The sequence below is a fragment of the Lipophrys pholis genome (genome assembly GCF_963383615.2).
Source record: "Lipophrys pholis genome assembly, chromosome: 19".
Taxonomy (NCBI): Eukaryota; Metazoa; Chordata; class Actinopteri; order Blenniiformes; family Blenniidae; genus Lipophrys; species Lipophrys pholis.
Genome location: NC_137647.1, coordinates 11,976,245 through 11,994,411, shown reverse-complemented (window position 1 = coordinate 11,994,411; position 18,167 = coordinate 11,976,245). Strand labels below are relative to the sequence as shown.

Sequence of the window (18,167 nt, the reverse complement as noted above, 5' to 3'; positions counted from 1 at the left end):
GGTTTTATCAGATATAGTGGAATTAAATGGAGGAATCGTGCTTCAACTAGTTGCAAGAATGAAGCATCCTGTGATAGTCGATGTCAAATCTTAAACTCAACTTAATTAGGAGGTGATGGAGACTTACAGCCAAAGCAGGTAAAGGAAGCAAGCAGCTGAACTCGTCAGGGTAAAGTAGTTTGTGTCTGGGGATAGTAAATTGACTTGGAAAGTTTTCTTTCAAACGTCGTCTTCTGTAAACTTCTTGGTGCTTTAAACAAATCCTCTGCAGTTTTCTTTTTATCAATCATCACTTCTTTCAAGACTAAGTACACTGTGACTGAATAACTGTCTTAATCTCAGTTGATCTTTACTTTGGCTTTTGGGTGGCTCTTTTTCATCAGATCATTATATACTTAAAATACATTGATTCTATCTGGATCAGCTATGTGCTTAAATAATACTGGTTTATTATTCAAGAAAACTTGCTCAGGAGAAATCACAGTTTTAAGTGCACGGTTGAAGTTATATATTTTTTTAATAATCAAACGTGCCATTTTGGATTTGAGTGTCTTAAGTAATGGCAAAGATCCTCAGCAGTAGACAGAATAGCTTTTACATTGAGCCAATTACTGCAGCTTGGTGTGAGAAAAGGCCTGTGTGGTATGATACTGAAAAGTCAAATGCTCAATGCATGATAGTGGGTAGCTCTGCTTTTATAAAATATCTTTGCTAAATAGCTCCTTTTTTCTAACCATAACCTTACATTCTGTAGGCATCCATTATGTACCCAAAGATTGCTTTGAATGCGGTCCGAAAATATGATTTGATATAAAGTGGTTTAAAGAAAGGATGCAATTAATTTATAAACGCCTGTGGGACTTCGTGGTTATTTATTTATTTATTTATTTTTTCTTTTTTATCAGTGCCTTGTCGCATGCTATGCTAATTTGTTTCTATCTTGTTCCTATATACCGTACATGTAAGACTGAAAGGTCCAACCTCGCCTCAGGGGAGCGTTTGGAGACTGTAGTTGTTGTTCTCTGCCTTTAAATGTCTGCTTGTGCTCTGTGTTTATGTCTGTGTGTGCATGTGTTGTGTGATGGCGGGACTGCTGTTGGTGCTAATGGATTCACAGAGGCGCAAAAAAGCATTGCCGGCCATGATGTCAGCAGGGGTGTGAATGCAACTGTGTGTGTGTGTGTGTGTGTGTGTGTGTGTGTGTGTGTGTGTGTGTGTGTGTGTGTGTGTGTGTGTGTGTGTGTGTGTGTGTGTGTGTGTGTGTGTGTGTGTGTGTGTGTGTGTGTGTGTGTGTGTGTGTGTGTGTGTGTGTGTGTGTGTGTGTGTGTGTGTGTGTGTGTGTGTGTGTGTGTGTGTGTGTGTGTGTGTGTGTGTGTGTGTGTGTGTGTGTGTGTGTGTGTGTGTTAGTTGTTCAGTGTGGGGAATAACAATGTGCACACTTTCGTCAATTTGGAGCAGCGGGAGTGAGAACGAGACAAGGGCATGATTGAATTGTGAAGGGTGTGGGCTGATTGGGAGTAAAAACAGGGAGAGGGGAAAGAAATTGATAGGGGGGGGAAGAGAATAGAGGACGCAGCCTTCCCCGTTAGAGCGATCGAGGCAGAGATGCGGGGTGATTAAAAAGAGAAATTGGTGTCAGGCAGAATGATATGAGCGGAGAAGAAACAGGTGAACAATATGAGGAGATGTATGGATGGAAGAGTAATGGTGAAAATGATGGATATGCAGCTATACAAAGGAGTTAATGTACCCTACTAAGCCCAGAGAGGTAGCAGGAATGGGGGAATAAAGAAAAGCGGGATTATTAAAAGGACACCAAACAATGTCAAGGAGGGAAAGTAAGATCAGAGCTGAACGGGATGAGCAAATGATAAGCAGGGGAAATGAACTCGCCTTTATTTAACCTGTTCAAGGTGAGAATGAAAGACACATGATGTTAATTTGCAATAAAAGGAAGAAGTGAAATATGATTGGAAATGAGATGATGCACAAGTATAAATGTACTATTGATGAACATAGATTGACCTCATTCCATTTGACAATAATGCCAATTAAAGTTTTAGTTTTAAAACATATGGTTGGGATTGTTTTGATAATCAATGGTCTGGTCACTAATTGTTTCATTAAAAAGAAAGTGAAATGGATGATCTAAAACCTACTGTTCATTTTTAAATAATTTAATAACTGTATCCATCAATCAGTCAAGTCACCCTGCACAACCTGGGCATGTTTTCTAAAATATAACATGCTTATTGCAGACATAAAACACAGGTCGACATCATCATCGAATAATATACTGGACCAACACTAAAATTAGCGCAGCCTTAACTTTTTTATCTTTCTGACGCGTTTCCTTTTCCAGTGTCGACATGCTTCTGACATTTTCATGAGTGCTTGTTTTATGTCCATGTGAATGGAGCTCGATAATTAAAATAAGTGTTGAAAACTGCATTTATATTTAATGAATTCTCCTTTGACTCCTCTTTGAATAAATGATGATGCATTATGTACATACCATATTACTGTACTGCAGCATAGCATTTGACTCAGTGTGGGATATTTATATTGAACAATGCTTAAACAATCGGTTCTTCTTCATGCACAGAGCCTTCAAATAATCTACAAATTAGATGTTCATGTATTTATTATTTATTCAATTTGCATTATCTTATGATTAAGTACGTTTGCATGCCACGCCAAGCTAACAACGTCCAGAATATGGCACTGTAGTAAAATATATGAATGAATGGCTGCAGTTACAAGGCCTTACTTGTCCCTCCAAATGTAATCAGCCTCATCATAAGATCCTATGATACTGTAGATACATCTGGCCTGATTAAATTGACGGCAGTGTCTTCAATACATGGATTCCAGGAAGAAATGTGAAGGGTTTCAAGGGATGCACACTAAATGAATAAATTAAATAATTAAATAATTGAACAATTAATAAAATAATAAGTGTAATAAATGAAATAAATAAACAGAAAGAGAACCATATATCCATTCATCTTCTGTCTTCCTTTAGTCAATTAGAGTTGTGAGGCTCTGAAGCCAATCCCAGCTGACGTTTGGTGAATTATCCTTTACATTACCCGTTGGACTCAAATGCGTGTTTTTGAACTGTGGGAGGAAACTGGAGCAATGCACAGTGAACCACAGTCTCCGAAGCTACTGTGATTAACAGCTGACCAATCAGTGTTCAGAACCGACACACATGCAGGTGGTGTAATAGGGACAGTGATGTTTCCATATAAAAAAAGAGGCAAAAAAGAGACACTGAGCCTTCAGAGGTGGATTCAATGTTGAATAAAACAATGTAAAAGTTGATCCATAGTCTTCCCTTTACCTGCGATTATGACACAATAAAAATATTCTCACCGCAGTTTATTCAGTTGCTTCCAGCAGCAGAAATGACCTATTTTTAAATATCCTAGAAGGGCACATTTTATTTATTTATGTATGTATTTATGTCTTTATTTATCTATTTTATTTATGTACACATTACAGACCACTCAGAGGGACAGTATGTTCCAGGCTGAAAGAACTCCCTTACCTAGTAACTAGTTACTTTTTGAAGTCCACTTTGTTGTATGTGGTAAAGAGTACAAACACTAAATGCAATCATGTACGAGTGTTACAGGTTCGTGAGCATAATTTCCTTTTACTTTAGTTTGGCTTTGCGGGGGAGCTTCTCTATGCATGCATATCAGCTGTGGGATGTTTTGCTTTTTAAATCACTAACTGTGAATAATGTGTGGAAACTAGATCAACATCTGAAAGTAAATGTGTTGTGATATATCATGAAAAGGTTAAACATTGTTCTCCTCCTCCTCCTCCCCTCATTTTTTCCCCACTCAATTCATCACATTTACAGCTTGCCCCTCCAGAACGTCAATAGATACAGCCAACCACCTCTCTTCCCTGTTTCTATTTTCTTCTACGTAACTGTCCTGCACTCAGTTCCAGGCTTGCGTTAATACTGTTGAATACAGTCTTTAGCGTCATTGAGCTTGAGTGTGTGTCTGTATTGTATATCTCCGTAGCCCGCTTTGTGACGCAGGAGGATGGATTCTAGCGAGATACAATCAGTCATCATTGTGTGGAACAGAATGGGCCCAACCTGAGCTTGAGCACTGGGCCAATGTGGGCCGTTTACAGCTGTGTCACACAATATTTGGAGCAACAGAGTGTGACTTCACCGTAATGCGAAGTGCCAAACCGGGCAAAGTGCTGCGCTGTAATGATGAAGAAAGCACGCCACAGCAGTAATACCCAAGAGAATGCCTATAATGATGATTATATGCGTTAAGAAAGAGGCATCTGCATCTGTGGCTTTTATGCTATGGTTCCCAAAGCTGGTGCATTCATTGTGTAGTTAGCTTCAAAATAATTTGCATGCATATACCAGACAATCAAGAGAGAATGAAAAAAGAAAAAAAAAAAAAAAAAAAAAGGTCACCAACGAGCTGCACTCGCCAGGAGTGTTGTCATAGCAACCAGTGAACTACAGCTGGTATAATGGAAGTTGTCGTTGCTCTTGGAATGCCTCTTTGACCAATCGAATTGCTCGGTTGAAACTTACCCAATGTATAATTTACTATCATATCTTTTACTCTAGCACAGCTGTGCCAGTGTCTGGCTTACTTGGCTGGGGCTGAGTTGGGATGAGATGGTGTGCTACATTACAACCGCAGCCAATTCGAAGGGAAGGAGGGGATGAGCCTTCCTTTTTATTTATTCAGCTTTAATGTTGAGCAGGATAAGTTGGCTGCACCCATTTTGTCTGCGTGAAAGAGTTTGCCTGCCAGCCAATCAGGGGGAAAACGCTATCCTCAAACTATAGCTCGCATCAGAGAAGCTCTGCAGTAGGAAGGTAAACTTGAACCGGGGCTGAGATCTGGCATGCCTCGCTAACAATTGTAAAATAACAAATTGAGAAGCAATAGCACCTAAACTGACGCTTTGCATGTCAAATTGCACCATCTGTCCTGACAGTCACGATGACTGAGCGTTAGGGAAATGCACCAACCAGTTGAAGCCATTGCGGGAACGTCCCCCTCCCCTGTGTATCACAATGAATCAAGGGTGGAACGAACTCCATCTTCCATTTTCAATTTCTTGCTTTCAATGGAAAAAACGGCTACAACACAGCCGGTGCATACAAAAAAATGTAATCCGGGATAGTTTCATCAGTGCACATTTATTATTTCACGAGATACACGCTATGCCATCTTGCACCTCGTTGTTGATCTATTTAGTGCATCGCTGTGCTGGCCTTTTTAGTACATGTGCTGTGCTTTGCTCAGTTGCTCCGGTGTGATGTGCGCGGTGTGTGACGATGAGTCTATAATTCATAGACATATGCACTCTTCCCTTTGAAATCTATCCATAATTGATTCTAGCAGTCCCACTGTAGAGATGGTTAGGGGGCTATCTATCGCTATGACTCACTAGTGAGCGCGTGTGTGCTTGTGAGCATCTGGGTGTGTATGCTCATGTGAAAAAGAGACTTGAAAGAGGTTGGAAAAAGAGTATGGCGCAGTGCAGTGTAAAGTGCAGTCTCTCTCTCTCTCTCTCTCTCTCTCTCTCTCTCTCTCTCTCTCTCTCTCTCTCTCTCTCTCTCTCTCTCTCTCTCTCTCTCTCTCTCTCACTCTCACGCTCTCTCAAACACCTCCCTCCTGGCTTTCTGACGGAAACAAAGGAGCTTTACTCACCTCTCTCCCTTGTTCACTTTCTCCCCTGTTCTTATCCTTCTTCCCCCTCCTCCTCCTCCTCTTTCTCTCGCCTCCTTCTCCACTTCCCTCCTCTTTCCTCTTTATTTCTTTGGCTGCATTTCTGTCATATTCCATTCTTTCACTCTCCTTCCCTGCCTCCCTCCTTTCTCTTGCTCCCCGGCTGTTTTTGCTCTATAGCTAAAATGGGTCCTCCGTCATTGGCTTTGGAACCATTAGACTGCTCTGAATGGCCTGGCCAATGTGCTCATTTGATTTATTCTTTTCACCCCTCCACCCCACCCTCCCCCACCCCGCACACATTGCACCAGGCTATGAACAAAGCAGTCCTACTGTAACGTCATGGCATACTTGGTGGCTACCTGCCCTGTCGGTCCTGTCAGCAGTTCCACTCAGACTGTGATGTAACTTGTCAGTCATGAGAGGTTGGTCATAGGATGAGTGTGATTCTGTGTCATAATACTTAGTGAGTAATGAGTGTTTGAGGAAAATGTTGGGTTTTTTTTCCACTTTGAGCCATTGACCTGTTTCCTGGTGGATTCCACAAATTCAACGCACGAACACAGAGTAATGTAGAAGAACTGAAAATACAGTGTTTGTTGCCCACTGAACGTTTGAAGTGAATACAAATAAAAAACCTAACAGGCTTTTATCAGGGGTGTCAAACAAATTTTAATTCGGGCCTCTTCTGATCTCATTTGGGGATGGCCAGTATATTAATAGCATAGTGACGATTCCAAATATTTTTCTTTGAGCAGTCTGAATGCTGTAGTCTGAAAGCAATATTTATTGCAAAATTCTCAAAACTTTTAATGAACAAGCTGATATTCCACTTTACAAGGAGTCATAATCTGGTGGCTATGTTTGAAAAAGCCTGTTGAATGCACATTTTTATCAAGTCACCCTGACACTATTGGTTTTATGCTGATGTTATTTTGCGAGCAAAAAGTTAGGTAAATTTCACTGCAGCCATTGCCTTGTTTGAAATGCCCTGTTAGGTCTTATTATGATACAAACAAAGCTGATAGATTTAAGAAAAAGTTTCCTTTTATCAATCTCAGTTTATGATATGCCAAAAGGCATTTTGGCCAACTGGCCATGTGGTTGTATTCTGTATAGATAATGCAAAATACTGCAGAGGAAATTTAAATAAGATCACAATGTATAAATACGAACCTTTCATGGAATGTGTCAGTAATTTTTGTAGTATTAAATGTATTTCACCATTATTGGTTATGTAAGTGAAACAGCATAGTTGAACCATGTAATAGCTTGTAGAAAGTCTTTGCCTGGACTGAGGAAGACATTTGACATCATGAAAGGCTGACATGTATATTAAATGTGGTGGATGATGATGATGATGGCAGAAACACTGACATTTACTTTGACTACACTGTGTGTATTAAATGTCGGAATAACAAACTGCAACAGCAGGGTTTTATTGGGGTTTTTTTCTCTTCATCAATTCATATTCAAGCTTTGGCTCACTGACCACCATACTCTATATGCCCTTATGTCTATAGCTGCTGCTGCCTCTCCCGGTAATGACACCACATCAGTAAATTTGCATTATTATGAACCAGGGGCCACACCTCCAGCCAATAAGTGTTGCTTGTCATGAATAATGTAAATGTTATATAATTAGTTTCCAAAATAGTCTTCTGGAGGACAGAGGGGACTCCAGGCTACAGGATGATGGATTTAAACATTTATGGATCAAATCTATCAGACATATTTCAAATATATTCACAATTTAAAAAAAAAGAATTAAATAAGAGGCCATATTTCAGATCAACAAGTACTATTTTCCCAAAACACTTTCGTTAATGCGACAGCAGCAACTCAGTAAGGGAGTGGTCAGCACTCTGACCTCATAGCAAAAATATCCTCGGTTGAGCAGGTAGGAGCTTTTTGGTTGGAGTTTGCATGTTTTCCCTATGCATGTGTAGGTTTCCAGCATTCGCCACTCAAATGGCGCCACTGCAGATTAAAAACAACTATTGATGAAATTATGAGAAACATTATACTAAAAGGAACGTGTTTGTCTCTCTGATCAACTCAGCTGTCTCAGAGCGAAGGCTGTTAACCCTGACTGTTGTGTAAAACTTGTGCCGAATCCAACAAGCTGAACACCTGACCTCCTGCAGCAAGCTCGAAATGAATTGGGCCAAACCACACTCTCATATTTATAAAAAAATCTCTCAAGAAACTATTGTAATTGTAATTCACTATGGTATTGCAAAGTGTGCTTAACAGGGCTCTTGATCATCAGGTTGTATTTTTACCTTTCAAACAGTAAAACGAGGGCAACGCTGGTATGGCCACGTCAGCACAGCAGTTAATAAGACTTATATTACAGGAGGTTAAGTAACATTGAGTTATCGGTCTTGGAGAAGTTAATGCAAGGTAATTCCAGAGGTAATGCTGAGGTGAGTTTGGGTGTTCGTCAGTGTATGGTTGAGAGAGACTGGGCTGATGGCCCAGGGAGCTAACGACTCCATCTGCTCTGCTCACACACACCATTAAAACCACAGCTGGAGACACACCTCTGCATATCTGTGTGGCACTCGTGCTGCTTTCTTTCCAATGCAGAGTAAAAGTGCCCCAATAGAATAAAAAAAAAAATTAAAAAAAAAAAATTCCCGCACAACAAACAATCAACAATAAAGAAAAAACAGTTCAACAATATTATATTAACTGATTGCCAAATTACACAGTACCTGCTATGCATCTCTTGGTTTTAATTGTTAATGTCCCTTATGTCTGGTGTTGGAACAGCTTGATACATATTTTCAGCTTCATTTGGCTCTGGCTATCTCTCTCCTGCTGTCTCCGCATCTATTTTTCTCTTTCTACTTGCAATATCAGTCTCGTCTCCTCCTCTTTGTCAGTAGGTTTATGTCTCTGGTTACTTCTATTTTTTTTCTCCCCCTCCTTTTTTTTCTTCTTTTTTTAACCCCCTCCCCGTTACTGGCCTAATTTCTTTTTTTTTTTTTTTTAACTCCCCACACTTCCATCTACATGCAACCATTGGAGGATTTCCATATTGCCCTACCTGCTTGGAGAGCTGCTGCAGTAATTTTTCAGCTTGCTTTTTGTTTCCCTTCAACATTTGGTTCAGCAACCACAGGACCGTACATGAAAGAGGAATGGTGCTGTCTAAAGTAATAATCATATTTTTTTGTACATTTTACATTGCATTGGTGGTATAAAAATGCTTACTCAGCTTTTCTACATCAAATGAGGAACATTATTCACATTCAGATTGATTGTGAATATTCAATTGCACATTTTTCGCATTGCAGCATCCCTGGCACATGGCACATTTTAAGTTGACGCACTACTGAGAAACTCTCAAATCTATTTCAGTTTTATAAAGTAAAGGGAAAACATAGAGCAATGCAGATATTTTAGACTTCATAGCTCTTTAGATTCCATCAGCATTGGCATCAATCAGTGAAATTCATTATGACAAAAACAGCTAAATTATTCTATAACAAACTATGCAACACATAACAAAGCCAATGTAAAGGAGTTCAAATAAAGGACAACTAAGATCAAAGCTTCTTTAGCTAAGATTAAAGCTTCTTTGGATGCAGACCAGATAATATAGTATAAAGATTGTACGGCGCAAATAACTGCAGCATTTCTTGCAATTAGAAATAAAGTCACTCTATTAACACTAAAATACTTGATGTTACATTTATTAATGTTTACATTATAATGAATTCAGAATTTTTTTTGATTAATAAACATTGTCTGAAACTCCACTTTCTTTCCAGGAAATAACCCCAACGTTGTACCCTGTGTAAAAACATGATCAAATTAAAATAGGATGACAAAAAAACTAAAGAAAATATTGAAATAAAACGGAAGTAATTATAAATTTTAATTTGGTCCCTGACCCATTACGAGTTACATCAAATAAATTAAATAGCCATTTTATGGCCATTTAATGACCCAGACCTTTGAATAATGGAACATGCCTATAAGGTTTGATAAGTGGTTTCCAAAGTATGGCTCTCAGACTACAACAGAACTACCGATGGGTTATATGACTATAGGAAAATCATGCATCAGTAAAATAAAAAATAAAAAAACCATTTACTACCATTTTTCAAGAGTAAGTAAAAAAAAAAAAGGAGTTGTTATTTTTGTGTTATCTTTTTTTTCTTTTTTCTTTTTGCCGCTGTGACCCCATTGAGTTCAAACTGGGCAGCTTGTGCCTCCTGAACTAGAATGTCTTTGACACCACTGGTTGGGTAGAAAATGACTTAAGATTTCTTATTTCTTGGTCTGCGGTGAGATTCAGTGCATTTAGTTTGGAGTCACATTCTTACTCTGAGCTTTGAAGCCAGGGATCAGTACTTGTGTTTATCTTGGCTGAGTTAAGAAATGATCTATGACATCCAGACAGTTATATCAAAAAATACAATTAAAAAGTGAATCGTTGTGTGCCCTGATCTCGGCAGGCTGGGATTTGGGATCTTGGAAACAATCCTCTTAAATCAATAATAATAATTCTCAATCCAGAGCAGAACTTTTTTTAAGTTGCTTAAACCAACTTATCGACAGGAATTAAATGTAGCTGTGCTTATGAAGGGTGAGGATGTTTGAAAGGCAAAGGCATGCCACATCAGGTTATTTTCACCTTTGCATAGCCTCAAAAATTCAATTTTCTATCTAAGGGAAGAACCTGAAACAAATATCCAAGTTTTGCTTTTACTGCTCAAAAATGATATTATTACGATTAATATTAACGCTGTTAAAACACATTACCATTACCTTTTTTTTCCAGACTCCATTCCCTCCCCCATAATTCCTTCCTCTGCTCCATTGGTACCCTCATCTCCCTCTATTTCAGGCACACCTCATGTCAGACAGAAGCCCTGTTGTTTTTCTGCTGACTCTGTCACTATTACAATGTCCCTGATGTTGAATAATTCACTGCAGACATTGTGATCTCAACACACATACTCAGTATATTTCCATTCACCAGCACGTGTGCCACATACACACACACACACACACACACACACACACACACAGTCCCCCCATCCGACACCGTCGGGTGGATACACATGTGCCTGCACAGCAAAGCGAGGACACATGCGCTTTTATACGTGTACGTATGCACACGCCAATGACAGACTGTGCTGCGTTCCATTTCCCCCTCCGCAGGATGGGACAATGGGGAGATTTCATTACCCTGTGTAAAACGCATGACAGTTTAACAGTCTCTCAGTACATCAATCCTTCAATCCCCAACTCACCTCCTGCGTCCCTCGTTTATCTTCATTGCAAGTTAATTACCCCACGGAGTGGCTCATCTCCGTGTGCGAGCTCTTGTGTGTTTGTTGTGGGCTTCGACGTGCCTGCCTATGACTTTGTAATCCAGGTCTGAGACACAATTTGTAGTTCCCTGCACAGTCCAATTTCAATTGGATTTGATTATCCTCTCATTAGTATATATCATGTTCACATGCAATGTATGGGCAAATATACAGCCGGGATCCAGTTGGCTTGACTTTGCGTAAAAAAAGAAAAAGAAAAAAAAAAGGCTAAATCAGCAAGTTCCACATTGTCTTAAGGTGATGAAATCCTCTGAAACTCACTTATGAACATCCACCCTATCCTTTCATCTGTCTTCTATACCTGCTTCAGCTATAATATTTTAGAGTTTGGTAATGGGAACTTGAGTGCGTCACAGTTCACACACTACAAGACTCAGTGGGCATGTCTGAACTGTGAGATGAACCCTGAACCTATACAAAACTCACACAAGCACAGGGAAAACATGCAGATTTCACACATAGACTTTTGTTCTTTCTCTCTGACGTTCGACCCTGTTTTATACCTGCTTGATGAAGTTCAGGGTAACAGGACAATGACGCAAACTCAGGGTGAAGGCAAGGGACACCCTGGATAGTTCACCAGTCCATCACAGGGCGGACACAGTGAGACAGGCAGACACACACGAGTATTCACAATTCATTGTAATCAATTAAACACACATACACAGTTTTGGAAGTATCCGGAGAACCATGCAAAGGGGCAGAACATGCAAACTCCATGGGCCAACAAAGTGCAAAGGCCTAATATCAAGGACGACAGCCACAACCGTGCACTGATCGACTGAGTAGAAAAACAAGCCAACAAGACCACCTTTGAAATTTGACAAGGGGTCAAAGTATCTTGATAAATCTCACATATACTCAGGGAGAAAATGTAAACTTCCCCTCTCAGCCCTGTGGAAACCTGTTTGACGTTAGACTGCTGCGTTCTGAAATGCTCATGTTGTATGAATGATTCCTTATCTAATCTCATCAATGAAAAATCTGTATCTCCCCAAATAAAGCAGAACAAACTCCATAAACTATGTAAATATCGATTGATCTCTGTGTCATCCATATATCATATTGACTAACACAGACAGTTGGTACACTATGTTATTGTGCTTGTGCATATTTGTGGACCGTGTGTACCCAACGACCTTTCAATTTACCTGTCAGTAGCTCCACATCTCTCTCTCTCTCTCTCTCTCTCTGTCTCTGTCTTTCACACACCCTCCCTCCATAACTGTTGTTGAAGCCATTGCGAGACCCTGAATGTGTTCCAAATGAAATTGCCGAAGCAGCAGCATAAGATATCTATCAAGGCTCACCAGCATCGCAGGAGTAAAGAGAGCTTCTTATTAAATCACATTAGCTCCATCGATTTCTGCGTTGGCTCACTCGACATTTTGTCTCTTTCACCAAATGAGCTTTTAACTCCTGGCTGGCCACAGCATTACTCAGTGTTTTACTGTAGACAGACAGTAATGGTACTGTACCCAGAAGCAGTAAGGGGGTGGAAAGAAAAGTTCAGCACAGTACATTTAAGGTGTTTTCTTTGCGTTTTGAAATAAATCCCTTTATTTTTTTTTTAAGTTTTTTCTTTCTTTTTTTTCCATGTGTTTAAACTCTCATGTACCTTTATGTCACGGTTAGACCATTTGTAGTGTTTCACAGGAGTTGTAAACTCTGATTTAGTTCAGGCACTTAAGCCACTCTATAAGTTAACTCATCGAATGGCAGCCTGTTTATAGCCGGAGCCTGTTGATGGCAACAAGTGTTGAAAACAGACACATACAAAAGCTGCCTGAAGGGCTCAGAGATTTACTCATAGTGCGATGCTTGAGTGGATTATAAATGGTGTAATGTCGAGATCTGGGTGAACTAAGGTTTTGAGGATTTAGTCCAGGCTGAACAGAATGTGTGTGTTCATCACCTCACATCATCTCCGCATGTGAGCACCATTCTGCAAATTCATGTATATTGAAACTTGCATCTGTCTGCACATATGGCTTGACGTATTTGCATATATAGAGCCAGCAATGATTTCACTGCGAATGAAATCACCGAGGGCCAGGCGGGACACAAGCAAAGTAAAAGATCAGTGAATGACAGATGTACAAGTCTTGTTCTATTGTCAGGCACATCACTGAGCAACCTGCTGCGCTATTCCCAATGATGTAGAAATCAATGGCGGTGTAATCGATAGGTGCTCGGCATTGACAGACCAGCCAGGGCGGCAGTCCCCAGCTGAACTTACCAACCAATGGGAGCAGCATGCAGTCATTATCACATGGTGGGAATGCGATACTTTAAAACCGAAGTAAAAGCTCTTCCCTCAAACACCACAGAGGTGGCAACTGAATGTTTAGAGCGTTTGTTTTTGGTTTCCATGTAGAGTATTTTGTTCATTAGACGTACATTAGCCAGTGGAGTGTATTAGTTTACCTACCCATCAGATGTATTGGTGTTCGTTAGGCTTTAATGTCTCCTTTGGTTGGCATTCATTCATTTTAATCAAACATTATCCTGAAGTAAAAAAAAAAAAAAATAATGCATTTGTGTAACTTTATTTAGATTCTAAAGAGTTTCTCTCAGCTGTGGCTTAATCCAGTGACAGTGATCAGTATCTCATTAGGTGAACACTGAAGAACAGACACTTAAGGCTGCAGCACTATTTCCACATAATTATTTTTTTGTTAATTTATAGTATGTTGTGTTTGTAACTTGATTGACTTTAATCATTATGCACATACGTTTTCCAGCTTATGCTCGCTTGGTCTAAAGGCAGACAACACCTAGACATGTTGTTCATGCAGATAGCGTTACAAATTTTGGGATATGTAAGGTGGCGCACCTGTTTGATCGCCGTCTTTGAAATGAAGGGCACATTTGTGGGCTGCATTTAATGGAGTCACCAACGTCACGGGCCTTCAAACGCAACCTTCAAAGTGTGCGGTCTGTGAATTAGGATACAGCTCGAGAGAATATATTCCGAACGACCCATCTGTCTCAAGAATTCTGACGTAAAAGATCATAATATGAAATGTTTCACTAATGTGCGTGTAAAATGGGAAGCCACTGCTGAGATATCTACGATCCACCGCACATGTGCATCTAGGTGCATTCACGCCACTGATTGTTATGTCAAAGTCTAATGATTTAGGTGTGTGTGTGTGTGTGTGTGTGCGCGTGTGCGTGTGCGTGTGCCCGTTTGGGCATTTGCACAGCAAGGCATGACATTTACATACCAGTGAATGCGTAAGTAGGCTGAAGATCATGTGCACATGCATCAGTAGGTCCAGCCCCCGTCTTGAGTGTTGTGTTTGTGTTTATGTGTGTGAGAGAAAAATCTGTGTTCTCGTTTGTGTTAAAGAATATCTCAGCAAACGTGTAACTACTAAAAAACAATCTGCCCTGAGACCATGTGCATGTTTTTTTTTTTTTTTTTTTTTTGCTCACATCAAGCATATGAATCGTATTCCCATAATGAAACATATCAAACAGTAGTTCTACATGGCCCACTTCTTGTTACACAGCTCCATACGTAGCTCCTCACTTGCGCTGACATCCCCTCCCCCTTTGCCGCTGCCACTGCTCCTCCTGCCTTCTCCCACACTGCATCTTCGCCTCATCATTTGATCGTCTCCCCTCCCCTTGAATGCTGCGTCGCCCCCTTTTCCTCCCACATCGTCAATTTCCCATCAGTCAGTGCCCTCCAACATGTTTAACCCCCTTTTCTTTCTTCTTCCACCCTTCATTCTTTCCTAACCTTATCTTACCTGACCCGCCATCTGCCGTTGCCTCTTGGGGGCTGGAAGATGGGCAATAGAAATGGGTTGGGGCATGATAGTAGAGCAAAAGTGTAGGTCTCAGCATATGTCTCCATATATGCAGTCTTATTACAACATGTCGATGGAGCAAACTGCAGTTTTGCCTCCTCTGTCTTGGGTCTGTTGTGTTTTTCTGCTAAATATTCTGCTTTGAATCATTCCAATATCCAAATTTTCATTCATATTATTGCCATTGAAATACACACATAATACATTCAGTGTCTGGCAGATTGAGGTCAAATAGTGTTGAAAGAAATGCCTTTGTTGAGCTTAGGTTTAAAGCTGGAGCTCAGTTTGGATTTGAAGTTCCAGTCATATTATATGAAAAAAAAAAACTATTTATACGATCTGACATCCCCGATGGCAAACATTACCCATCTTTCTGTCATTTAAGTACAGAAATATTATGAACACCAAAAAACCCCAACAGCAAAAGCAGTGGAATCCAAAGCAGCAGAAAATACTGACACAAAACATTAAAATTGTAAACTTTCACTCCAAGATCTCTTGGTAATAACTTTGTATTTGTGTCAATTTTCACAATCAAAATGTAACTGTTTGAAAAAACTCTGACTTGTGTCATCGTCATCAAACATGTTTACTACTCAGACTTACTTACTTCTCAAGTTGAGTGATCAAGGTTGAGCAGCGATTCATATCGTCTCCTGTCAAGATGTAGGGTGAAAGCCCCAAATTGTGCAATAAGTCTGCTACAGCTCCTTTGACAAATGTCATGTCGTTTAAAAAAAAAAAAGAAAAAAAAAAAGAAGAAGACATGTTTGCACATAGTCAGGAAAAATCAAAGTTTCTGCGAGATTACTCTTGACACTTGCTGACAATTTAAGTTGGGGAGTCGTGTCCTTTGCTTTTCTTAATTTCCCCGAGTGGATAGTCCGATAGTGGAATAAGCATTCAGTGAAACGTTATGTTCACAGGACCTTCGGCGCTCATTGCTTATCCTATATGTCGTCATTCCCTCCTCTGTTTTCTTATTCCCGCCAACTTTTACTCTCTTCTTTGTTGTGGGTAAACGTCAGAGAAGTAATATTTGTTGACAAAACTAAAACACCGATTTTTCTTTTTTGCTAAATTTATGTCCATTCATTTCTTATACAATTTACTTAAGCTTGGGTTGGACGGCACAGGACCTGAACCCAGGTGAAGGCTTTTTGTTTACTGTGTGTGTACCAGAGAAAACACACAGATGAACAGGGAGAACTCAAAAACTCTTTAGAGAAAGGTTCCTAAGCTGGTACTCCAACCAAGGATATTTTTGAAATTATATTTCTATTTAAGTGCAGTCATGATCAGCCCTTTCAGATGTTGCTGAAGCTTGATTAAGTGTATCTCTTCTACAGTCCCCTGAAAGAGTCTCCACTCGCATACTAATGCTTAGTTTCACATGCCTATGCTTTTGTGTTTTTTGCTTGAACAAGGGAGTAAAAAAAAAAGTATCCGAGCATGTATGTTAGTGTTAATTAAATCTAAATTGTGAGAGAAGTGCTTTAGGTGTTACACTTCAGAAGAGACAGAGAGCATAACTAACTAGGTCATCATCTTTTTTTCTTTTCACAAACAGACACTCGCTCACATAATGTGCCTTTAATACTGCAGGATAAAGTAGATTTAGACTCTCAGCCGTCTTCTCTTACAGACCTCTCTGTGAGCCCTTCTTGCCATTTTTCTGCAAGTGGGTGAGCAAATACAAAGAAGCCTCTGCATCTCTTTTTAGATTACTGTTATTTAAGGAATACTCTGTCCACGAGGAGCAGTGCCACTGCAGTGGCAAAAGGTTTATTTTTTTTGGGGGGGGGGGGGGGGTTTCTGGAAATGTTTCAACCGAGACTGACTGGGAATCTCTACACTGTGGTGTCCTGTGAGAAACTGCGTGTGAAGCTGCCATTTGTGGCAACTAAAAGAAATAAAATGATACACGCTGACCAAAATCTTAGGAATTAGTAATGGGGCAAATTGCAGAATTAAAATGTCAGCTATATACAAAGCGGAGAGACAATTGCAGACTTTTCTGCGGACAAATTGTTAGTTATTAAAGCTACTTTGTGATCAAGGCCACAGCAGAGATTATTACTTGTGGTATTTTTACAAGTCTCTGTTGTCTGGGTCATAATCTTGAATTCAGTTTAAACACAAAACATGAAACTATCTGGAGGAATATAATACACCCTGATATAAAGAAATTAGTTGAGGGCCAACATTTTTTTGCCCTTTCCACAAGCTGTTTTTTTTTTTTTTCTGCACTATGCCATAACCCATACTATGTAGAAGCACTCAATTTTCACTGAATATATGTATTATATTCAAACAGACTAACAATGAGAGGCAACTTTGTACTCTTTAGTGCTTTCATTGAAGTCTGCCTTATTTTTCTCACCCCGGTTGGATAGTAAATACCAGACTCTTATGTGATAAAAATATGAAAACATATGCTGGAACATATATATATATTTTTTTTTTTTTTGTGATTCTGGAGTTTTATCTTTAGTACTGGATGTTGTGCTATCTTTATCCATCATATGATCTTATCTTATTCATGATGATATATTCGCAGTATCATGCATAAAGACGTCAGAGTAGAGGTCGTAAAGTCAGGCACTATGCAGCAGTCTGCAGATGGTGGAGATTTATTACAGAACACTACAGTTGGTGGGCATGTTTGTCTTTGCATATTCATGTATGAATATTAGGGTGTGCATTTTATATGTGCTGCTTGTGGAGTAAAATGTATGTGTGGGGGTGTACAGTTATGCTAAGAGGTTTAGAGCCATCACGCTGCTTGCAGAAACATGATTTCACAGGTAAGGACTGAGGAAGGTAGTTTCCTGTTTTTCCCACTAGAGGCTCCCTATTACTCATATATAAATTACAGTACAGCCTATTTCACTACTAACCCAAGCGCACTGCTCATGCACTGATATGGCTGTTATATCACAACTTCAATCTTCTCTGCTGCACACTGCTTTCACCTCAAATGTCAGATGTAGCATGCTTTAGTTGCAAATTACCTGATGATGCAAAAAACCTGGAAACAATCTGACAAAAAACACAGGTATCACAAATCATAAAGGTACCAGCATATATTTTCTAGGTGCAAAACAGCTCATTTCTCAATGTTTTATTCATTGCATTAATAGATGTACCTTCACCCTCTTGTTTTCAAAACTTTATTTTAATCTAATGTGAGCTTTTGCCAACAAGTAGAAGTCTTTATGACTCTTTCACTTAATGGATTAAATGTCCTCATATATGCG

The 18,167-nt window shown here is 39.6% G+C and overlaps 1 protein-coding gene across 1 annotated transcript in view; it reads left to right on the top strand.

Moving 5' to 3' along the window:
• The window catches only part of grin2aa (glutamate receptor, ionotropic, N-methyl D-aspartate 2A, a), a 146,216-nt gene that overhangs the window by 44,291 nt on the left and 83,758 nt on the right, over nucleotides 1–18,167 (top strand). The gene's annotated exons all lie outside the window — the stretch shown is intronic.